The sequence below is a fragment of the Dermacentor albipictus genome, chromosome 9 (assembly GCF_038994185.2).
Source record: "Dermacentor albipictus isolate Rhodes 1998 colony chromosome 9, USDA_Dalb.pri_finalv2, whole genome shotgun sequence".
Taxonomy (NCBI): domain Eukaryota; kingdom Metazoa; phylum Arthropoda; class Arachnida; order Ixodida; family Ixodidae; genus Dermacentor; species Dermacentor albipictus.
Genome location: NC_091829.1, coordinates 77,641,940 through 77,667,183, shown reverse-complemented (window position 1 = coordinate 77,667,183; position 25,244 = coordinate 77,641,940). Strand labels below are relative to the sequence as shown.

The window sequence follows — 25,244 nt, the reverse complement described above, 5'->3', positions numbered from 1 at the left end:
TTCTGCGCGTGCCCGGGGACTGACATATGCCGAGAACCAGCGCCTTAGATACACTTTATTTTTCGTCGGAAGAATGCTATTTTCATGGGCTATAGGCTTACCATTTTTTCAATTTTAGGGCGAAAATTATTCGTTGCCTATTGGTTCATTTATCGCGTTAAATGTTTCTGCGCGTGCCCGAGGACTGATTTATGCGGAGAACCAGCGCCTTAGATACACTTTATTTTTCGTTGGAAAAACGATATTTTCATGGGCTATTTTTTCAATTTTAGGGCGAAAATTATTACTTGCCTATTCGTTCATTTATCGCGTTAAATGGCTTCTGCGCGTGCCAGTGGACTGATATATGCCGAGAACCAGCGCCTAAGAGACACTTTCTTTTTCGTTGAAAAAACGATATTTTCATGGGCTATAGGCTTACCATTTTTTCAATTTTAGGGCGAAAATTATACGTTGCCCATTCGTTGATTTATCGCGTTAAACGGCTTCTGCGCGTGCCCGGGGATTGATATATGCGGAGAACCAGCGCCTTAGAGACACTTTATTTTCTCTTGGAAAAATGATATTTTTATACACTATAGGCTCACCATTTTTTCAATTTTAGGGCGAAAATTATTCGTTGCCTATTCGTTGATTTATCGCGTTAAACGGCTTCTGCGCGTGCCCGGGGATTGATATATGCGGAGAACCAGCGCCTTAGAGACACTTCATTTTTTCTTGGAAAAATTATATTTTCATGGACTATAGGCTTACCATTTTTTCAATTTTAGGGCGAGAATTATTACTTGCCTATTCGTTCATTTATCGCCCTAAATGGCTTCTGCGCGTGCCAGGGGACTGATATATGCGGAGAACCAGCGCATTAGATACACGTTATTTTTCGTTGGAAAAATTATATTTTCATGGGCTATAGGCTTACCATTTTTCCAATTTTAGGGCGAAAATTATTCGTTCCCCATTCGTTCATTTATCGCGTTAAACGGCTTCTGCGCACGCCCGGGGATTGATATATGCGGAGAAACAGCGCTTTAGAGACACTTTATTTTTCGTCGGAAAAATGATATTTTCATGGGCTATAGGCCTGCGAAAATTATTCGTTGCGCATTCGTTCATTTATCGCGTTAAATGCCTTCTGCGCGTGCCCGGGGACTCATATATGCGGAGAACCAGCGCCTTAGAGACACTTTATTTTTCGTCGGAAAAATGATATTTTCATGGGCTATAGCCTTACCATTTTTTCAATTTTAGGGCAAAAATTATTCGTTGCCCATTCATTCATTTATCGCGTTAAATGGCTTCTGCGCGTGCCCGGGGACCGATATATGCGGAGAAACAGCGTTTTGAGGCACTTTATTTTTCGTCGGAAAAATGATAATTTCATGGGCTATAGGCTTACCATTTTTTCAATTTTAGGGCGAAAATTATTCGTTGCGCATTCGTTCATTTATCGCGTTAAATGCCTTCTGCGCGTGCCCGGGTACTGATATATGCCGAGAACCAGCGCTTTAAATACACTTTATTTTTCGTCGCAAAAATGATATTTTCATGGGCTATAGGCTTACCATTTTTTCAATTTTAGGGCGAGAATTATTCGTTGCGCATTCGTTCATTTATCGCGTTAAATGCCTTCTGCGCGTGCCCGGGGACTCATATATGCGGAGAACCAGCGCCTTAGAGACACTTTATTTTTCGTCGGAAAAATGATAATTTCATGGGCTATAGGCTTACCATTTTTTCAATTTTAGGGCGAAAATTATTCGTTGCGCATTCGTTCATTTATCGCGTTAAATGCCTTCTGCGCGTGCCCGGGTACTGATATATGCCGAGAACCAGCGCTTTAAATACACTTTATTTTTCGTCGCAAAAATGATATTTTCATGGGCTATAGGCTTACCATTTTTTCAATTTTAGGGCGAGAATTATTCGTTCCCCATTCGTACATTTATCGCGTTAAACTGTTTCAGCGCGTGCCCGGGGACTGATATATGCCGAGAACCAGCACCTTAGATACACCTTATTTTTCGTCGGAAAAAATGATATTTTCATGGGCTATAGGCTTACCATTTTTTCAATTTTAGGCCGAAAATTACTCGTTGCGCATTCGTTCATTTATCGCGTTAAATGGCTTCTGCGCGTGCCAGGGGACTGATATATGCGGAGAACCAGCGCCTTAGAGGCACTTTATTTTTCGTCGGTAAAATGATATTTTCATGGGCTATAGGCTTACCATTTTTTCAATTTTAGGGCGAAAATTATTACTTGCCTATTCGTTCATTTATCGCGTTAAATGGCTTCTGCGCGTGCCAGGGGACTGATATATGCCGAGAACCAGCGCCTAAGAGACACTTTCTTTTTCGTTGGAAAAACTATATTTTCATGGGCTATAGGCTTACCATTTTTTCAATTTTAGGGCGAAAATTATACGTTGCCCATTCGTTGATTTATCGCGTTAAACGGCTTCTGCGTGTGCCCGGGGACCGATATATGCGGAGAAACAGCGCCTTAGAGACACTCTATTTTTCGTCGGAAAAATGATATTTTCATGGGCTATAGGCTTGCCATTTTTTCAATTTTAGGGCGAAAATTATTCGTTGCCCATTCGTTCATTTATCGCGTTAAATGGCTTCTGCGCGTGCCCGGGGTTTGATATATGCGGAGAACCAGCGCCTTAGAGACACTTTATTTTCTCTTGGAAGAATGATATTTTCATGGACCATAGGCTTACCATTTTTTCAATTTTAGGGCGAAAATTATTCGTTGCCTATTCGTTGATTTATCGCGGTAAATGGCTTCTGTGCGTGCCCGGGGACCGATATATGCGGAGAAACAGCGCCTTAGAGACACTCTATTTTTCGTCGGAAAAATGATATTTTCATGGGCTATAGGCTTGCCATTTTTTCAATTTTAGGGCGAAAATTATTCGTTGCCCATTCGTTCATTTATCGCGTTAAATGGCTTCTGCGCGTGCCCGGGGACTGATATATGCGGAGAACCAACGCCCCAAATACACTTAATTTTTCGTCGCAAAAATTATATTTTCATGGGCAATAGGCTTACCATTTTTTCAATTTTAGGGCGAAAATTATTCGTTGCGTATTTGTTCATTTATCGCGTTAAATGGCTTCTGCGCGTGCCCGGGGGCTGATATATGCGGAGAACCAGCGCCTTAGAGACACTTTATTTTTTGTCGTAAAAATGATATTTTGATGGGCTATAGGCTTACCATTTTTTAAATTTTAGGGCGAAAATTATACGTTGCCTATTCGTTGATTTATCGCGTTAAACGGCTTCTGCGCGTGCCCGGGGATTGATATATGCGGAGAACCAGCGCCTTAGAGACACTTTATTTTTCGTCGGAAAAACGATATTTTCATGGGCTATTTTTTCAATTTTAGGGCGAAAATTATTACTTGCCTATTCGTTCATTTATCGCGTTAAATGGCTTATGCGCGTGCCAGGGGACTGATATATGCCGAGAACCAGCGCCTAAGAAACACTTTCTTTTTCGTTGGAAAAACGATATTTTCATGGGCTATAGGCTTACCATTCTTTCAATTTTAGGGCGAAAATATACGTTGCCCATTCGTTGATTTATCGCGTTAAATGGCTTCTGCGCGTGCCAGGGGACTGATATATGCGGAGAACCAGCGCATTAGATAAACTTTATTTTTCGTCGAAAAAATTATATTTTCATGGGCTATAGGCTTACCATTTTTTCAATTTTAGGGCGAAAATTATTCGTTCCCCATTCGTTCATTTATCGCGTTAAACGGCTTCTGCGCGTGCCCGGGGATTCATATATGCGGAGAAACAGCGTCTTAGAGACACTTTATTTTTCGTCGGAAAAATGATATTTTCATGGGCTATAGGCTTACCATTTTTTCAATTTTAGGGCAAAAATTATTCGTTGCCCATTCATTCATTTACCGCGTTAAATGGCTTCTGCGCGTGCCCGGGGACCGATATATGTGGAGAAACAGCGCCTTAGAGACACTTTATTTTTCGTCGGAAAAATGATATTTTCATTGGCTATAGGCTCGCCATTTTAAGCTATAGGCTTACCATTACGGTAGGCTCTAGTACGGCAGTCCATTCTCATCACGCTTCCTCCCATTCCCACTCGACTTCCCAGAACAGCCCGGGTTCTCATCCACAAAGCAAGAGCTAAGGCATCTATTACCCAGGTAGCACAGAAGAGATACGTAACGTTTTCGTAGCGTAGATCCAAGACGATCAAAACGGGTTAAAGAAGACACGAATGAGAGAACTTGGTTGGGAAAACGTCTTATATGTCAGCTAATGTCCGGCTTAATTGCTCTCTTGAGATGATCTAGAACACGTCTGCAAAGCGTATTCGAAAAGCTCGTCTAGAAATAGGATTGGGAAAGACACAAGTAATCCCTTTGCCGAAACTATTCGTAGCCAATTTCTAAACGTTTAAGGACGTTATCAAAAAGCTGGTCTAGAAGTGGTCTTGAAAGGTTTACGATAATCTGAAGCGAATTTTCGCGGGTGCCAGGGGCGCGAACTGACATCGTCGTTCAAAACGCGCGTTCAGTTTCGCCTCACGCGACTGGCCTATGCCACGCCGATGTCGTCAGCCGCACCCGTCGGCAGGGCCTAGGCCAATCGCGTGAGGTGAAACTGATCGGGCGTTTCGAACAACGATCTCCAATGGCGCCCCGGATAAGTAGAAGCGTCGGTGATGACTGTAAGAGCCATAGCGCAGTGCCAAGCACTGTTGCCCGCATGGCCGGCGCATCCTATGCGAAGTCACCTGAAAATGAAATTGTTAGGAATAATGAATTATTAATACCGCCTTTAGTAAGCTACGATACTTACAACCAAAATAGGAATGACATCCTGCAAAGAACGAATGGTCACGTCTTGGCAGGTAGCCTGAACAAGGCATTCATGCCAAGAGTGCATGAAATGAGAACGCTGTGACCAAGCAAAAACACTTTATTAAAATGTAAAGCTTATGCAAGGTTCAAGCAAAATGTGTGAGAAATCCAAATAGAAGTAAAAGTACGGCAACAAAGACAAAAATCACAGGAAGAATTTGTAATGTAGTCGAAAGTGAGCATTCACTAGTACATAAACAAAATTCCCAAGTACACATACAAAAATGAACCGAAAAACATGGAGTGCACTAAGGTTTCTCATTTATCATAGTAAAAAGCACGTGCTATTAGATGGACTAGAGTTATCCAGAAGTGACATGGGAGCGAATGGAAAAAGTAGACTGAAAAATGCAAGAGCTTGAATCGGATGCTAACTGCCTCCAAGCAATGTTAAAAATCAGCTAGAAGCTTGAAAAAAGCACAATAAGAAATACCACCGCATACCATCATAAAACAATCCTGTGACTGAATTCAAACAAGGGGAACAATGCAAAATTGGAAATATTGCCTTTAGGAAATATCAAAGAAGGTAATGGCTAGAAAAAGAACTATACAACATAAAAGCAATAATATGAAACTAGTACAGAATGCTTAAACGGGGGAGTCAGTGTAAAAAGTAAGCACTACTGTAGTACGGTGAACGATGAGGCTAAGTAATGCTGCATCTTGCCACTCCAGAACGTGAAAGATGAATATGCAAGCCTCATATTAGAAACTTACATATACGTGTAAATAAACTGGAATGCACTGGAAGCTGCATATGTGTAACAAAGGAAGCAATGGTCATAATAAATAGTAATTGTTTTATCTAAAAATCCCTGTACAAGAGGCAAATTTGTACCACTCTGGCAAAAACAATGTTGCAAAGAATAATTTGCAAGCCAGTAAATACAATAATTAGCCCACTGAAATGTCACACTTTGCGCAGATCTCTGGTCTCCTAAAGTAAAAAAAAGCACTCTGAATGAGAAAAATGGCTGTGGCTTAGGTAAGGTTAAGCCCAGGATGCGAAGCATACTAGCCTTTTTTTTAGTTGTTGAACCAATGTTTAGCCTGGTGAACTGCTGTTGCTTGGCTATATTTGGTTCGGCTAGACGAAGAAACAACTCATGCATTACTTCTTCGCCTTCAAGAGTGGAACGCGACAGCGTTCCCGTCGACCCGCCAAGGGGTGTAAGACAATGGGCTACAGGGCAGCGACTACGCGCCCCGCACTGGACGCGGTGAGCGTCGAGCAAAGCAGCGTTCGGCGCGGCAACGAAATGTGCGCCTGAGCAAGAGACGCACGCCTTAGAAACAGCGCGTTTCTAAGGCAACACCGCATTCACTAGAGGCGCTTTTGTACCGCTTTGAAGCGTTGTACTCGTGGCTCAGTGGTAGCGTCTCCGTCCCACACTCCGGAGACCCTGGTTCGATTCCCACCCAGCCCGTCTTGCAAGAGTTGAGCCAAAGCCACTTCTCCTCTGTCGTGACGTCACGGTGTCACGTGATTTCATGGTCACCGCCGCGCCTGAGGAGCTGGGTTGAGCCCTCGTAATATGCTTCGCATAAAAGGTTTAACACATGTAGTTCAGAGGCAATTCTTAGCCAGTTCGCCCACACTTTCACATCCAAAAGTATTTGCCACAGCGTCCAGGCACAGTTCCACTGATGTTTACGAGTTCACTCCCACTTTCACGTCTAAACATATTTGGCACACAGTCCAACCAGAGCTTCATCGGTGAACAGCTTGAGAGAACACTACAGAATAGTCTGTAGTCCCGCTGGAAGTAGAACAGCCGCACATGCTGGTGGCGGTTTCAATGTAGCCACACTTGCTGCCTTGGACAGGTGAGCCCAGATATCTGCACTGGTTCTCCATTTTGTCGAAGTAGACACATTGATGCACTACGCCGGTAGCTGAAATGTGTTGAATGCACAAGCATTGGTTTCACCAGAAAGACTTGCCCACATACCACCGCTGGCATATATATGCACTTGCTCTTCATTCAGTATCATTGAACTAAAAGTGTTCCCTATGTGGGAGCCATGTGTAATACCGGTGTCAAACAACCACTCTTGATCGCGATCAAGCCCGATCCTGATCGAAATTATCGATGCGATTCCCTCACCCGCGCAGCTTGCGCAAAAAAGCCAATCGCCACCGAGAAATTCGATTTCTATCGGACTGGATCGCCGTCAAATGAGCCCCGTGTGAAACAGTTGTCAAATAATGCACAGATGTACGCTAGGAAAATGTGTTGCACAAGGACAAAAACTGCGGCATGCCCTGTTGTGCGAAGCACGCGAACAGAACACAAATCGAAAAAATAACCGCGCGAGCTCTTCGCAAACTCTATGCGCACACCTGGCACCCGCACGAACTCGGCAGGTGGCCGACTGCCCTGAGATCAACGTCGATCTCCAACATCTGATCTGGTCCTGTCCTGCCACAGCCACCATCAGGGACAAGCACTCCCGACCTCTAAAGGTAGCATCATACGAAGACTGGGTCGCACCGCGAGCAGATGCCACTAGAAGAATTAACGCTTTGCTGTCCTTTGCGAAGGAGGCAGGCATTCATCCTTTCACCTGATCCAATACCCATATCTTAGGCCAGGGGCCATCCCTTCTAATAAAGGTTTCAACCAATCAATCAATCAGCATTAAGCGTTGCTTTTCCAGTCTTGGCGCAATATTGCCTACTGATAATGTCTGCTGCTCATACCACACTTATCAACTACAGTGAAGTTTAGAACGTTCGCGCAGTAACTTTTCACTTCTTAATGCAGATAAGGCATTGCTAGACCAGCCCATCTCTAGCATAGACGTCCACGACAGCTCCTTCTTCGTCGACTATGTCTGACAGTGGGCCACCAGGGGTCGCATGGTCATCGGCCCAGTCCACCCACCCGCCCACCTATGAGACCTTCTCCATAATCACAGGAGGTAGATTGCTGTCTGCACTATATGCGATATCGCTAGAATGAGGTAATGTGCTGGCGACTTTGTTTGTGAATAGGCAAAGAAGGTTGACCAATGCAATCCATTCCATACCCATATGTGGCTGCGGCTAGAATAATGCAATTGAAATACCGCATGCCATTATACTTTGTAGTCTCAATCAATGCCATTCATAGCACCGAATGTCCAACAATGGACAGTTAGTGAATCGATCTGCACTTGTTGCACAAAACCCAGCTGCGTGGTTTATCTATTCGTGTTCAGTTGCAGAAAAAAATTGCCTTTTCCTGGTGGGGCAACTAGGAGTTCGCAAAAAAACAAATACCTAAAGCTATTGAAGGCTGAGACCTCCTGTTTCATTAGCATATACAGCCAAAAATACGACAGAAAGAAAAGAGGACTTCCTGGTACGACCATTGTCAATCGGTTTTTACCTTTGGAAGAAGAAAAAATCACAACTAAGAATTTATTCCAGGTTCACTGCCTCCAGAATATTTGCAAGAAGAGAACGCAATAACAATGCTCACGCAACACACACATCATAGGAACATTTGATTGATAGTGTGGGGTACCATTGTGACGCTTTACATAGCATAGCCCAAACGACCGGAATTGGCAAACTCGACTAACGTCATATGCTTGGGGAGAGAGATAACGCTGACCCTCATTTACAAACAGCCTGTCTTCCCGAGTTCTAACATGACCACATTAGTAAGGTGCCACTAATATGGTTTTACAAGATCGCTCTTGCATGAGGCGAAAATAAGATAGCGCATAATAAAAAAAATACTCTCTTATACACCAATGTAAGCAATGTACTTTTTGTTCACATACGAACTGACTGGGTGTAGCTAGCCTTATGACTTGAACCTTGGGCTTATCAGTCATAGCATTCAATCTTTCGATACACCAGGGTTGGTGTAAATGTGATGTTTTCCCACAATATCATTAAAACTCTTTGTTAACAAGTAAAGCTTGCCTGCTAGAAAACTTTTTTTAAACTGTAATTGTATGCTAGTCCCGCAGAACATGCAAGGCGAACCGTCTATGTAGATTGCGGGCAGTATTACAACTAGTACAAAATGCAAACTGCGTAGTTCAGTGACACTAGAACCCATCACTATTTAGATAGGCACTAACAGTTTTCATAGTTTGAAATTAGCCAGGTTTCTAAATAAAGAAACGTCACGGTCTGCATCACAATCGTCCGTCTTCCCTAATCCAATAGCCACCATATGGATGAGTCGCTTGGTGTACCATAGCAAGAGACGTGAGCTCTTCCGTGCTTTTCCTACATAGACTTCCATTGTCCGTATTTCAAGAACCTCAGCGACTACTACCTTACGTCTACATTGCTTCCCACCGTTAATATATCTGCCTCTGAAAACGAGTGCAACGGAAAGCTATCGGCGCACTAGGTCACATAAAGTCCTTGCACAACCTTTGAATGAGCCCAGTGGGCGCCTCTGATCTTTCGGGGGCGATCACAACTCCCACGTTCATCTTTCTCATTCACTATTCTGCTTGTATTCGACTTTCACTAGGGTGTTGAGTAGATATTTTCAAAAGTGAATCCAATACGAATCGAGTACCATCAGAAGCAAAACGAATTGAATGGGGAATGCTTTCAGAACATTTCTCTAATCAGGAACTTCCGTTCTCACCATTCGGCCTTCACATCCCAATACATTCCTACATAAACAAATTTCTATGAATATATTGCACGTTTTGAAGTGAGGTTTATGAAAAGCACGAATGAAGCAATAGAAGCACATAAGCAGTTTATTTGCATGCTAGGGACTCATTGCTGAGTGCGAATCAGAACAGTCTAGCCGGGAAAAAGAGTTAGGGAAAGCGCGAAGAAAGCACAAAACCCATTTAAGAGACTAAAGAAAACGATAATGTACAATGGACTTTACAGGAGACCTTGCACACCATAGTCAACTTCGTGACGCAGGGCTGCCGGAGTAGAGAACTCGTTAAATAATTGTACAGGCAGTTAACCTTGCAGAACGAAAGGCATTTGAAAGATGAAGAGTAAAAGTCCGGTCTTCGATCAGCTCACCTTGCTGCTCTGGCTCCTATAGCTGCCCCCGGGTGCTGCCTCCCACGCTCGACTTGCTGACGAAGCGCAAAACGATGGCGTCATCGCTGGCTGACAGATGGGTGCACGACACGACCAGGTCCATCTCGTGCAGGCCGTTCGCGGCAACGACGAAAGAACGAAAAGAAAGCACGGATGGCATATGTGAGAAGCAAGGCGAAAACAAATGATGACACGAGAGTACGGGACACCTCCAGGACACTATCAAACTGCACCTTGTTTTCAGATATGGCCACGTCTTTTCTTTTACACCTATAGCGATTATGCAGACTCTGTTAACGCATTTTGCCGTCGGCGTCACAAATGCACATATCCTGGCGCTAATATAGATGATTATTAAAGGCATTGATGAAAATTAGTCATCGTGAAAAGAAAAAAATATACCCCGCATGAACCTCAGCACGTCGTGCTCACTCATTCCGCTAAAAATATCAAGTTCGACCCATCCATCACTCCCGCGGAAAATGCACATATACAGATACTTACATGACTTATAAACGAATTTTATTAGTCTCATAAGTGAACATGTGCAAATTACTTTTCGCAGAAGAAACATAATCCCACTAGTACCACAATATACTCATGTTCACTCACTCGTATGAAAAGCTGAAATTCAGCGCATACATCGCTCCCGCTGGAAATGTATGTATGCTGAAACTAACATGCCGGACTGATAAACGAATCTGCGCAAATTTCTTATCGCTAAATAACGTAAGCCTTAAGTACATGAGTACTTAATATGTTCATTGCGAGTTGCAAGTACTCATGTTGACTCACTACAGATAATAGCTCGAATTCACCGCATATATCGCTACCACATAATATAGACGTATACCCACACTAACTTACAGGACTGCTTAAAGAATTTTCGCAAATGTGTTATCGCTAAAAAAGTAAGGCTATAGTGCATCAGAACCTCAGTGTGTGTTCACTCATTCTTCTGAAAACCTCAGATTGGACTCATCCACCACTTCCCTTGCAAATAGACGTATACTGACACTGTGTTACTGGTGTGATAAGAGAATATGGGCAAATCACTTATCGCGGGAAAAAAACAAACCCACTATTACCTCAGTGCACGCAAGTTCAGTCACTCCTATTGAAAGGTCAAATTCCACGCATTAGTCGCACCGGACAGGCCGCCATTGGAATATGAACCTGGCAACGTTTAACACTAGAACGTTATCTAGTGAGGCGAGTCAAGCACTGCTATTGGTGGAATTAGAGGGCATTAAATAGGACATAATAGGGCTCAGTGAAGTTAGGAGGACAAAAGAAGCATCATCATCATCATCATCAGCCTGGTTACGCCCACTGCAGGGCAAAGGCCTCTCCCATATTTCTCCAACAACCCCGGTCATGTACTAATTGTGGCCATGCCGTCCCTGCAAGTTTCTTAATCTCATCCGCCCACCTAACTTTCTGCCGTCCCCTGCTACTCTTCCCTTCCCTTGTAATCCAGTCCGTAACCCTTAATGACCATCGGTTATCTTCCCTCCTCATTACATGTCCTGCCCATGCCCATTTCTTTTTCTTGATTTCAAGTAAGATGTCATTAACTCGCGTTTGTTCCCTCACCCAATCTGCTCTTTTCTTATCCCTTAACGTTACACCTATCATTCTTCTTTCCATAGCTCGTTGCGTCGTCCTCAATTTGAGTAGAACCCTTTTCGTAAGCCTCCAGGTTTCTGACCCGTAGGTGAGTACTGGTAAGACACAGCTATTATACACTTTTCTCTTGAGGGATAATGGCAACCTGCTGTTCATGATCTGAGAATGCCTGCCAAACGCACCCCAGCCCATTCTTATTCTTCCGATTATTTCTGTCTCATGATCCGGATCCGCAGTCACTACCTACCCTAAGTAGATGTATTCCCTAACGACTTCCAGTGCCTCGCTGCCTATTGTAAAGTGCTGTTCTCTTCCGAGACTGTTAAACATTACTTTAGTTTTCTGCAGATTAATTTTTAGACCCACTCTTCTGCTTTGCCTCTCCAGGTCAGTGAGCATGCAGTGCAGTTGGTACCCCGAGTTACTGAGCAAGGCAATATCATCAGCGAATCGCAAGTTACTAAGGTATTCTCCATTAACTTTTATCCCCATTTCTTCCCAATCCAGGTCTCTAAATACCTCCTGTAAACACGATGTGAATAGCATTGGAGAGATCGTATCTCCCTGCCTGACGCCTTTCTTTATTGGGATTTTGTTGCTTTCTTTATGGAGGACTACGGTGGCTGTGGAGCGGCTATAGATATTTTTCAGTATGTTTACATATGGCACGTCTACACCCTGATTCCGTAATGCCTCCATGACTGCTGAGGTTTCGACAGAATCAAATGCTTTCTCGTAATCAATGAAAGCTTTATATAAGGGTTGGTTATATTCCCCACATTTCTCTATCACCTGATTGATAGTGTGAATATCATCTATTGTTGAGTAGCCTTTCCGGAATCCTGCCTGGTCCTTTGCTTGAAAGAAGTCTAAGGTGTTCCTGATTCTATTTGCGATTACCTTAGTAAATAGTTTGTAGGCAACGGACAGTAAGCTGATCGGTCTATAATTTTTCAAGTCTTTGGCGTCCCCTTTCTTATGGATTAGGATTATGTTAGCGTTTTTCCAAGATTCCGGTACGCTCGACGTTAAGAGGCATTGCGTATACAGGGTGGCCAGTTTCTCTAGAACAATCTGCCCACCATCCTTCAGTAAATCTGCTGTTACCTGATCCTCCCTAGCTGCCTTCCCCCTTTGCATATCTCCCAACGCTTTCTTTACTTCTTCTGGCGTTACCTGCGGGATTTCGAATTCCTCTAGTATATTCTCTCTTCCACTATCGTCGTGGGTGGCACTGGTACTGTATAAATCTCTATAAAACTCCTCAGCCACTTGTACTATATCATCCATATTAGTAATGATATTGCCGGCTTTGTCTCTTAACGCATAAATCTGATTCTTGCCAATTCCTTGTTTCTTCTTCACTGTTTTTAGGCTTCCTCCGTTCCTGAGAGAATGTTCAATTCCGTCCATATTATACCTCCTTATGTCAGCGGTCTTACGCTTGTTTATTAACTTCGAAAGTTCTGCCAGCTCTATTCTAGCTGTAGGGTTAGAGGCTTTCATACATTGGCGTTTCTTGATGAGATCTTTCGTCTCCTGCGATAGTTTACTGGTATCCTGCCTAACGGATTTACCACCGACTTCCATTGCACACTCTTTTATGATGTCCCCAAGATTGTCGTTCATTGCTTCAGCACTAAGGTCCTCTTCCTGAGTTAAAGCCGAATACCTGTTCTGAAGCTTGATCTGGAATTCCTCTATTTTCCCTCTTACCGCTAACTCGTTGATCGGCTTCTTATGTACCAGTTTCTTCCATTCCCTTCTCAGGTCTAGGCTAATTCGAGTTCTTACCATCCTGTGGTCACTGCAGCGCACCTTGCCGAGCACGTCCACATCTTGTATGATGCCAGGGTTAGCGCAGAGTATGAAGTCTATTTCATTTCTAGTCTCGCCGTTCGGCCCCTCCACGTCCACTTTCGCCTATCCCGCTTGCGGAAGAAGGTATTCATTATCCTCATATTATTCTGTTCTGAAAACTCTACTAATAACTGCCCCCTGATATTCCTAGTGCCTATGCCATATTCCCCCACTGCCTTGTCTCCAGCCTGATTTTGCCTACCTTGGCATTAAAGTCACCCATTAGTATAGTGTATTTAGTTTTCACTCTACCCATCGCCGATTCCACGTCTTCATAGAAGCTTTCGACTTCCTGGTCATTATGACTGGATGTAGGGGCGTAGACCTGTACAATCTTCATTTTGTACCTCTTATTAAGTTTCACAACAAGACCTGCCACCCTCTCGTTAATGCTATAGAATTCCTGTATGTAATTCCTGTATGGAATTCCTGTATGGAATTCCTGTATTCCTGAAAGAAGCATACACAGTGCTAAAAATCCGGCACGTCCTGTGCTGCCGAGGCTTAGCGGAGAGACGAGAACTAGGAGTCGGATTCCTGATTAATAAGAATATAGCTGGTAACATAAAGTAATTCTATAGCATTAACGAGAGGGCGGCAGGTCTTGTTGTGAAACTTAATAAGCGGTACAAATTGAAAGTCGTAAAGGTCTACACCCTTACATCCACTCATGATGACCAGGAAGTTGAAAGCTTCTATGAAGACGTGGAATCGGCGGTGGCTAAATTCAAAACAATATACGCTATACTGATGGGGGACTTCAATGGCAAGGTAGGCAAGAAGCGGGCTGGAGAGAAGTCAGAGGGGGGAATATGGCATATGCACTAGGAATAGCAGAGGAGAGTTTTTAGTAGACTTTGCAGAACAGAATAATATGCGGATAATGAATACCTTCTTCTGCAAGCGGGACAGGTGAAATTGGTAAGATTTGGATTAGGTGGCGCTACTGTGCATGGGTTATACAGGTGTATTTCCTGAAAATCAAGTTGTTGAAGTTAGCGCATTCTGTTGTCGTCTCCCTTCCGTCCTTGTTTGCTGGCGATAAATATGCTTTCAGTTTACCAACACGCCCAACAAATGGCAATGCCACATGAGGAGGTTGCAGCGGAACCACGACGTGGATCGCGGAGGAAGAGGGTATGGCGGAAGTGCGAGAAGGAAAACGTAGTGCGGTGACAATGCCTACGAGGTGGCGCCAGGGTAGCGCGTGCGCGCGTCGCCCACGCGCTGCCTCCCGCAATCTACAGACTGGCAAGGCAGTCGCGCCACACTTCGCTACCATTTGTAACGTGCCACACGAGACAGATTGTCCGCCCCAGCCAAGATATCGGGAAATGACAACACGTATAGAGCTGCACTCAAATTTCTGATTAGGGAGTATCGTAATCAGCGGTGAACTTTTTGTTTCTCGAATTTACGTTACACGATGTTCGTAGTAGATTTATCTGATTTGCACCATGAGTTAAAAACAGGATCTTCCTTGGATTTCTTAAAATTAGATGCTGGTTATAAGCAATGTGTAAACGGAACTGAAATTGTGTGGACAAAATCCTGCCTCAGGTTGTCCGGCTCGTTATAACTGTGCTTTAGGAACAACGCAGAACTTATAACCAGCTACCTGGAGCAAGTGTAGACGCCAACCAGACCAGATTTAATGAAAATAGGGCAAAAATATGGCGAATATTCTCGAAAATTAAAATGCGTGTCAGAAAATTACTGCGTCATGTTTAGTTACCAAGTACGCGAATAGGTTGTGTGCTATCAAGGTTGCGAATGGACAGGTTATATAAGGGCAATGGTCTAAAATTTGTGATTTTATTACGGGCAATCGAAATTTTTAGTGCATCCGCTTGAAAGAAATAGCTTGGCTAGTAACTAGACCGCAATTCTAAAAGGCCATACAAGTCTACAGCATTTTTTCAAAGGCGAATCCATGTAGCAAGTCCCGACTCACTTTCTTCGCAACCAGATGGCTGTCGGAGGTCCACTTCTGCTTGCTGGTGTCTGTTCTAATCCTCGTCAGGAACTTGGCGTTGTACCCGCAGTGTCGCACAGGAAGCACTGCTCACCGGAGGGTTCTCATCCGTGCGAAGCTTGGACAGAGGAGGACGATGAAAGAATGTCACCAGGGCGTTGTGCATGTATTCTGTCACTCTCATCACGTGCACCCAAAAACATTGTACCTAAGCACTACCCTATAGCTAAAGGTCACAATATATGCACAAGACAGCTGCCTGCTTTAAGCAGGTTTTCAACATTGCTAATGTACTTGCGTCCATCGTTAAAAACAAGAGCAACCTAATCAATATTTCGTAAGCAATGATAATTATTTGTGTACATATAAAGTTTGAAGATATTTGCTTATGACGTCTATAGACGTTTTACAGACTAATAATCGCAGGCTAGCAGACGCCCTATGAACTTATTACCTCACTCTAGTCATAAATTATAGTATATAAAACGTGTACAGAAAATACTTATGGACATGCTATAGAGTGGGGAATACATGTGAAAATACACATTTTATCAACTTTTCTTTACACGTAGTCAACATATTGCGGCAAACCTAAACAAACATCCTACCAATCTTTCCCTACAGACAGTCTACTGATATTGTATGTACGAAAATAAACAGATTTATAGAAAGATAAAGCAGTGTACATAACGTCCATGGACAGTGTACATATGGTGTATGGACAGTATATAAACTGTCTAAATTATTTTTGAATGGCAAGCGCACTCCCACGCTAAGAGTGCTTCTATCGTTAGTGTAAAAGCGTAACTTACAAGTAGACAAGATAACCGCAAGTTTCCGCCAGCGACAACCGGCCAAACCAAGCCGACAGATTCCAACGTCTGCACTGCGCTGTACCCTGATTCAAATCACGCATCTTTCTGTCCGCATGCCTTGACTTCATAGATGTCTGAATAAGTCAAGTTGCCCTAATGGACACAGCGATAAAGTTTATTAAGCTACGCACACGCGGGCGATTTCGCTAAATGTTTGCCCCTTTCGGCAAGCGCTCTGCAGCTGATCTACCAGCTCAGTGGAAACGGTGTTGTCATTAAATGGACAGTGAAAAAATTAAGCAAATGAAATATGTTTTTGGCAGTAGTTTAAAGGGCAAATAACATGCGAAGTTATGGCAATTCGACTAGCGGTCTGCTAGCCTTTGAGGCGACCACGTGAGGACAAGACGACCACTTAGTAGTTTACGCACTCGGCAATTGCGCACCGTTTGTCATAAAGCGCTTCAATTAATCCTTCGCAAATCTTTGCGAGCCCCTGCACAAATAATTTCTCGTATTCGTCTCCAAAACGAAGATTATGTATCAGTATTTTTAAAAAATGCCATTCACCTACTAAGTTACGAGACAGAGAGAGAGAGAGAGCACGAGTGCCGCGAAGAACGACATAAGGCACCGCTGCAGACCACGTAGGGGCGCGGTGACGTGAGATCAAAAAGACGCTTTTTAACACTAAGAGAAGGAGGGGGGGGGGGTGCGCTTCTAAAGGACCACATTCCTCCTCGCCCGGCCTCTCCTTTTCCTGGCCTTCTCGCACCTCACTCTTTCTCTCGATCCTCGCCCTCGCAGTATGGCCGTTTGCTCGTAAGCCGCCCAAAGAGTTACATGAGCTGAGACATGAAAAATATCGTTAGGTGCTTGCGCATGAATTTCTGCCTTACTTAAGGTATGATTATTGTTTGCCGTGCTAGGAGGGATGATGGAACGCCATGAAACTGGCAGAATCAGATGCTTTTTTTGTGCTTTTTCGGTGCGTAACTGCGCGCTTGTTTTGTGGCTTCGGGTTGGCTGCCTGCTTCCAGTTAGAACAAGGCTGTTGAGGCTAGTTTGGTGTAGAGATTCCTTTCAGTGTCCAGTACTATCAGAAAAATCAGAATTAGTTTTCTCGCCAATAGTGTATACATAATGTACACGATGTAAATGCATTGCAGAACTCTGAGTGTTACGTTGTCGATAGCCATGCATTGTACTCGCACGCAAAAGCACTGTCGCGGCTGGCCCAGATAAACTCGCTTTCCGAGTTATTTCTATTGCATTGATCCGATTCTTTATTTGGTTTTTTAAAGACACTTGCACGGCGTCAAAGGGCTGCAATGAAAGTTTAGGCGGTAAACGCCAAAGGCGACGCGCTGGCGTGTGTGAAGCGCTATGTAGCTTCCAATTCAACAGCTCGGATGCGTTTGCAGTGCTCGAAGTGCGTACGTGCGTACTTGCGTGTACCCAATCGACTGCCATGTGTCCAGCATGTGCAGCTTCATCATGCAGTCACCTTAGTATCATCAAATCCGAACGCAAGACGCGTGACATATTCGCCTGACTAACGCGAGCGTCACGTAGAAACGCGCGCGATCAACGCGGACGATCTCAGCTATTCTTGTCGTTTCGTCATGAAGCTGGCATCTCTTTATGCAGTGAAACTCATCCTACGCTTTTATGACAATCTGGTGCCCTTGCCTCTCAAGCGCAAACATCACAGTGGAAGCTGTACTTCGTTTGGGAACAAAGCGTATATGCAAGGACGGGAGTTAAACACAGAAATGGTTTCTGCCTTTGCGCAGTTCCAAGTCAATATGAGCTAACAAACTCGTGCGTCACTTTATCCTGGCAAGGTGGTGAAGCGGTCAAAGCCTACTCACAATGGTCCCAATCGTTTGCACCTGGAGTGAACAGTTTGTCCTCGCAAAATATAGTTGCAGCGCCTAACAAAAGCATGGACTGACAAAGCTACGCACTCGCAGTAATACAGCAATAACACGTGTTACGTTTCTAGCACGATATATGACAGAGCACAGCCTACGCACCCCATAGCTTCATACGCCTGTTGACGATAGCGCGACCAGGAAAACAAATCTGAACTAGCACCAAGAATAACACCCAGTGCATATTCTTACCCATGCCTGAGCTCCGTACCCCGTCAACAAAGAAAGACACGTTCGTACACGTTTGCACCTCCAGTACTGTTAAAATCAATCACTAACATAAAAAATGGGTTCTTCAATAATGCGGTTAGCCATGAAACTTCGTAATAACAACCTCAATCCCCTACGGAAGCTTCGCCGCGGAAACTCGACGGCCAGCTGTCATGGTGGTGAGTACGCCGAGACGTGCAAAAGAATAAAAAATATAGAAAAGGGCGTGAACGATACCCCGTCACGGTGCTCAGCCAATAATGAGACTCATACCTTCTCTCCTGCCTCCTCGCACGCTCCTCCCAGCAGCGACGGAGGCAAGATAAAAGTATGTCGCTATCTTTTAGCTTTACTTAGGGATGTTAGACGCAGCGACGGAGCGTAGTTCAGATTCTGAGGTGTATACATGATTAGCTTAATTTGCTCTTGAGGGCTTCTTTAGAATGATTTGTAAGGCACGCGAAAGTGGTTTGCTGAAATCGAGCACCCGGCGTATGGATAGCGTTCGAGCTGACGATGTTCGTTCCATGCTTGTACCTTCATACCAGTATCACGTGGCACCCGCGAAACGACGTGCCTAAAAGAAACGCCCATTGCTGAAGCTGCTTCAAAACAAGCTCAGACTAATTGCCGAGCAGGTTGATGAGCGACAAACCTCGCAAGCTATACTAGCGTTCACATAAACGCATATGATAATCACGAAATAAATAAAATAGAGTTAGTTTGTTAATTATCTACTTGCTGACTCTACTTGACCGTGAAAACCACAAACAGCAGCGTTCTTAAGCCACCTGTGCAAGCAACGTTTGCATATCTAGCACAGCCTCTCCGCAATACATTTCTGATTAACATTTAGGACGCTGTAAAAAGAAAATAAGACAACACGTGTTCTTTCGAGTGAAACACTTCAAATGATAGACTACAACACGTGTTTGCGAGCAGCGGCTTGTTTATTTTTATCGCGGTTATTTTTTCCTACTGTGCGAAGTTGTAAGAAACGAGATTAAAAGCTGTCACTGACAAAAAAAATATCATCAGGTAGAAGCACGGAAACGCACTTCTGCGGCAGACAATGCGTCATCCTGGCCTTCTGGTATTAGCGGTCAAAGGCAATCCCTGCCTCTGGTCTCGTTTCCAATCGATTTGAAATAGCCCTCCCAAAAAATTTGAGTGATATAGATAGGTGATTACGAGCGTAAGCTACAAAGCACACTTCTAGCACCAGATAATCTGAAGCAGCTTTGTTCGCCAAATATGGTCCTAAATGAATAGCGCATCTATAATCTGACGCCTTCGTTAGCGACGGACGATATTACGCAATGGCTTTGCATATTCAAGCAAGACCAGGTGGCTACTCAATGCACGAAGTTGTGCCTTGAGTGTTTTTTTTTTTAATCTTTCCTTGAGCGCATGGTACCGTGGGCTAAACCTATCTGTAGCTACAATACACCACCTGAGCATGACCCTTTGGTATCACGTTTAGTCGTTCTAGGTTTTTTAGACAGTTTTCATATTTGGTGAATCCGTAATACAGTGATCAAGTCAACGCTACCTCAGAAGAACCACAAAACAAATAACAAATATATGCAGAAGCAATTGCACTTTTCGCTTCTACTGGTGCCAGTACCACACCAAAAGCAGCGCTACTGAGTTTACAACCGTTTCCTTAGGAGTCGAAATCCTTTCGGTACGCATCCACAAGCACGTTGACTGGTTCGGACAACTGTTTCCTAATTACGCGCCCCTAAAACGATCCTGCCCACCTAATACAGTCACCACCTGTCACCCATAAAGGGTTGCGAACAAATTTACAAGATTGTCTGAAGTGTCGCAGCAGCCATCACTCGCGGTGGATCGGATGGTTCGGCCCCGCGATACATTAGTGCGTGCAAGCAATCCAATCTGTCGTACGACCATCTTACGAACATGTCATTAAACCGACCACCAACGCGTTTCCTCCCGGTTTCCAATCAGTTCTGACGGTTTGAGTTTGACGAGGCATCGTAAGAAACGTCGGACGGATTTCACATGCATATCATTAACACGCAGTAATGCAAAAGATCATTTCAAGGTCTACCAGGTTCCTGTTGATTCTAACGGTGCCCCGCGACCTCGAGTCGTTAGTGCACATTACCGCGGCAAAGAAGCAGTTCCCGTTACTATATCCAACAGAATAGTCAACATAACTGACCTGGTTAGCCGGGAAAGTCGCGAACATTGCGCGAAGACTGCAGCATAACGCTCCGAGAACCTGCGCCACGGCGGCGAGGGGAGAAACTGAATCAGGTCGCGTGAAGGATGACGGCATCGACTGAAGTTGCCAGACGGAAGGTTAAATTCTAGCTGAAGCTCAACTCGAATTCAACGCGCTGCATTCCCAATCCACGGAGCGGGCAGGGGGAACGAAGTGACTCGAAGACAGCGCGGAGGCTGTGTTGATTGTGCAAGTTTCCCTACATTTGAGATTGGTTGTTTTCTTTTTGTATTCCGTTCTTTTTCATCGATTGATTGTTCTCCGTTTTGCGAAGACTTGTGAGCACATCGTAGAAAATGTCACGTCACTACGTTGCGCATCGATCAAGCACACTGAAGCAAAGTGCACGTCATTGTGTGCCTCTGTGTGCCTGGGCAATTTGTATGCTCATATCTTAATGCCATTTATTCATACTTAATTAAATGCTACTAATACGATGGTGGTGAAAGTGGATGACATTTAAGATATTATCAAATAATTAAATTACCTCAATTTACTGTTTACAAGTTGCGAAGCTTCGCAGAAGCAAATTGCTTAAGCCTCGAGCCTACATTTTCTGTCAACTTCGTACCCCAGCTTTGTTACTCGGTACCTGTCACGGAAAGAGTCCGGTTTTGGCAATTACTAAATGTTTGAACCAAATGACAAAGTACGAAAGAAAAAAAATTACTAGGGAGAATGGCAGCTGCAAGCACGGATGGTGTTTCATTCAACTAGTAAATGATGGTTAGCAGATGTTTACTTTCCTAAACTTCCCCCTTCTGCCTTCAAACCGCTTGACGTCTTCGCGAATTCATTTCTTCCAACACAATGTTGACTTGCCAAAGCTACAATTTGCCTTCTGCGTTTAGAAATCTAGGATTGCTACGTAATTTAGGCAGATGAAGCACATCTGACTTTTAGTGCCTGATAAAAGCTGCCCCTGCCACAGTATTTATAAACAACATAATATTCTGCACATTCTGCGCTTCTGAAGATCCCGAAATTTTTCTGCTTCACGAAGTTATCGTGAACTTAAAGGCAGCAAAACTTAGTTTCAAGATTTCATGCAGGAAGGCCATGATTCATGTGCGACGCACCGATGTATTCCAAAGAACGCCGTCGCAAACGATAATGCCATTCGCAAGCCCACGAAGATTTGAAACAAGTATCACATTTTTTTTTGGCACACTGTCGAATATATAATGAAGGTGTTATAACAGATGATGAGAGAATCGTGCTGAAAAACAAATAACACCGATAATTATGTTAACAATGGCGAAATCAAAAATTATCGTCCCGCTAGATGTATGAATGCGTCTCAAATTGAACGCGAAGCAATCTGTTTGCCACATTCCTGGCACTTTGCAGCAGGTATAGTTGGTAACGTTGCAGGTAGGTTTGTGTCTCGCTTCGCTTTAATAAAATTATACGTGAGCGATCACAGAATTGCACGTTTTGCCGTCGAGCTTAGTAGCACGGTGCTCTAACCATTAACCCAATATTCTTTTCAAAATAAACTGACCCAGGATCACTTGCATTACTCGGTCGTTTCAAAGCTAGCGAGCTCATTGAAACACTCAGAGCGTACGCGTGTCGCCACGTTGCCATCTTTTGTTGTTACACTTCTCGTTTTGAGGCACCGTGGTATTGTGCACTTGATTCTGGGACCGGCCCGCTTTCCGCTGTGCTTTCCTCGTAGCAGCTTATGCTAAGTACAAACTGTGCGGCATTGTGTGACATCATATCGTGTTTATGGCGCGTAAGGCTGGAGCGTTTCATTAAATTCCAACTCTCTTGCAGTGCCCTCAACGCCTCACCTTTCGGTTGTCCAAAGAAAGAGAGAGGAATAGGAAAGAACACGGGCTGTAAAATAAACCATGGGAAAAAGCTCGTGTCCTTTAAGATTGCGGTTGTTCACCAAATCCCTTTGTCATACGGCCTTTCATATATAGGGCAGACAGGCCGATGCATTATTGTAAGGCTGTTGGAGCCCCAGAATTTCTTAGACAAGAAATCTGCAAAGCTGGCAAAGCACTGCTTCGAATGTGAGTGTGCACTGCGCTTTGATGACACAGAAATCCTGTTTGTGTGCAATGATAGCATTACAAGGGAAGTGGCAGAAACATTTCACATAATGAGATGAGGTAGTGGGTGTGTTGGTGAGCCTTACGTAACCTTATCTTTGAAGCAAACGGGCTTGCTGAACCGGAGTGAACAACGGTGTTAATCTTACACGGGAGTACGAGGGAATGTGTTGCGAATGACGAGTGCTTTTATTCGCATCAAAGAGGTGCGCACGCTCGATGTAAGGCTTCAAAGAGCCATCGTGTTTTTCCAATAAACGCAGTTGTAACAGCGCCATGTGTGGCCCAGCATTTATTCTGCGGTCCCGTGTACGTTGCTAGCGCTCTTTTTCTAAAAACAATTATGGTATCGCTTTGATGGCATCTCCGGTGTCAACTGTTACGAAGGCCAGCGTACCTTCAATGGCTTCCATGGCTGAAATATTGTGCGGGTTGGCGTTGTGTCCCTCGCATAAACGAGTCTCGGAAACCATGCAGCACATTCGAGAAAAAGCCGCAATATTCCCTTCTAAGCTTAATCCACCAATGTCCAACATATCAGGTACGCTCAGTTGTAAACCTCGTATTGGGGATTTTAGCGCGAGAAACCTAACGCGAAGCTATAGGGGCGTTTTTTTGACATATTGGGAAGCAAGGCATAAGTTTACTGATAGCTCAGCAATACATTTAGAACAATTGCAATATTTAGTAGGAATGTAGTCACAACTGCCAAAATTGAAGTGGCATCGAATCCTTCTAATATTCTTTGGTGTGGAACGATGACTCGGCCCCCTAGGGTTAACAAAGCTTTCCAGCAGCAAGCGGCCCAAATGCGAAATTTTTTTAAATATATATGCCAGGCATTTACGTTGTCATTAGGGTTCTACAGTTTCCTCGCAGGATTCAACAAAATAAACTGCGTCGCCGAATGAATGAAAACACTCATGGAAACGAATAATACAATTTTTAGAAGATGATTCGCTCCAGTCTTCGTTATGAATATTCTATAACAGCTTCGCATTTTCACATCAGGGAAGAGCTACTTCGCGAAGGTTGTATAGTGACAGAAATAAAGCACAGAGTGCTAATCAAGACCAAGCGCTGCGGTGGCATTAGATGACATGAAATCAAGAGCATCACGCAACGGCAAGAAAGCCTTCAGATTGCAGAGTAGAATATCAGCCGCCTGTTCAACAAGCCCATAATGTGTGACGACGTAAGGTTACACCGGGTTGAACGAGCTGACTAAGGCTGGTTGGCCCAATCTCTATCTTCCGGTCGCATTTTGTTACGACTGCAGTTGTCAGCCCAAAACTGAGTTGGTGTGCCCCTGCTCACGTTATAATACTCCGTCGTAAAAGCTGCTGCTGCTGTTTAGGCCTACACTGTTTCTGACACGCATCCACTAGGAGGGATTAAGGAATTGTTTTATTAAAACGAAAATATTCATCATAGCCTTCACACTGACTGCGCAGAGAAGAGACAAAAAAAGCTAGTCTGCCGTATCGGCGATCAAATTGTTACCTTTGCGCCAATGGGCTGTTGTACTTCGAACGAGTTAATTAAACACCAATTTGTATTGTGGAACATTTACAATTTGCAGTCCTTGCTTGATTTTTTTTTGGCACCACCTCAGAGTGGCGATATCTTTGAGCGCAGTTCGTGATGCTCTGCAGACAACACTATAAAGCATGTTGTGCACGTCCGTGAGTGGTGGCAACAGTTGTGACAGCCCGCTTGCTGTTGTCGCGGTAAATAAGCACAGAACGGGAACGAGCACGCTCAAGCGTACTGATGTTTAAGGCGCAAGTACGTGCGTACAGTGTGCACGGTACACATTCTATTCTGCGTAATCCATCGTTATAATTATTGGCATTTTTATGACAAAGACAACAAAGTTAGCCGCCGCAGGAAACTTTATTGTACGAAGCTGAAGTTAAAGAAGAACGAAACATCGAATGGAGTCGCCCAGGTGGTGAAAACATCATCGCGCGCGCAAATAGAAAAAAAAATGTACGAACAATGTCGGCGTATTCCAGCCACTGTCATGCACGGTGTATGTGTTCACTTCCCCGAGCAGCCTGAAACGAATTGACAAGACGACTTGACAAAATGACTCGACAAGACGACTACTCTAAGAACGTTTGCGTCACCCTTGTGACGCAAACTTCACGTCCCTGTCATTCAGCAGGAGTATCGCCGTCTCAGGACGCAGGTTGGTAGAGAGTTTAACCAGATCCTGGCACTGCGAAGGCAGCCGTGAATGCATTTGTAAAGTAATTTCGTATTTGTAAGTAATTTCGTGTAAGTAAGTAAACGTCAAGCACTAAGAGTTCCCTTGATACAGTTGTGGTTGTTTGCTGATTTCAAAGAAGATAAGTATACCTCCCGAATTTCTGAAGCCACATGTACAATGGTAATAAGCGACTCTGATCGAAGCCGCATATATAAAGGGGCGATTCTTTCTTTCTTTTGTTTTGAGGAATTTCAGAATTCTCATCTCATTGTGGTCATGCCTTTGTCGTCCAATCGCGTTTGTCGTTTCCTCGACTTTATTCCTTCTTGCTCTATCCGTCGCCATGCAGT

At 44.0% G+C, this 25,244-nt stretch overlaps 1 protein-coding gene across 15 annotated transcripts in view; it reads right to left on the bottom strand.

Moving 5' to 3' along the window:
- Positions 1 to 6,211: 6,211 nt before the first annotated feature.
- The window catches only part of LOC135921341 (uncharacterized), a 1,279,318-nt gene continuing 1,260,285 nt past the window's right edge, over positions 6,212 to 25,244 (bottom strand). For 14 of the 15 annotated variants that reach the window (XR_011508243.1, XR_011508238.1, XR_011508245.1 and 11 more), the window contains 3 exons: positions 15,377 to 15,515; positions 9,913 to 10,002; positions 6,212 to 6,803 (listed from right to left, as the gene is read on the bottom strand). The gene's annotated coding sequence lies outside the window, so the exon portion shown is untranslated. Of the gene's footprint in view, positions 6,804 to 9,912; positions 10,003 to 15,376; positions 15,516 to 20,550; positions 20,780 to 25,244 lie in introns of those variants that run through there. The other variant, XR_011508247.1, reaches the window with a different exon arrangement.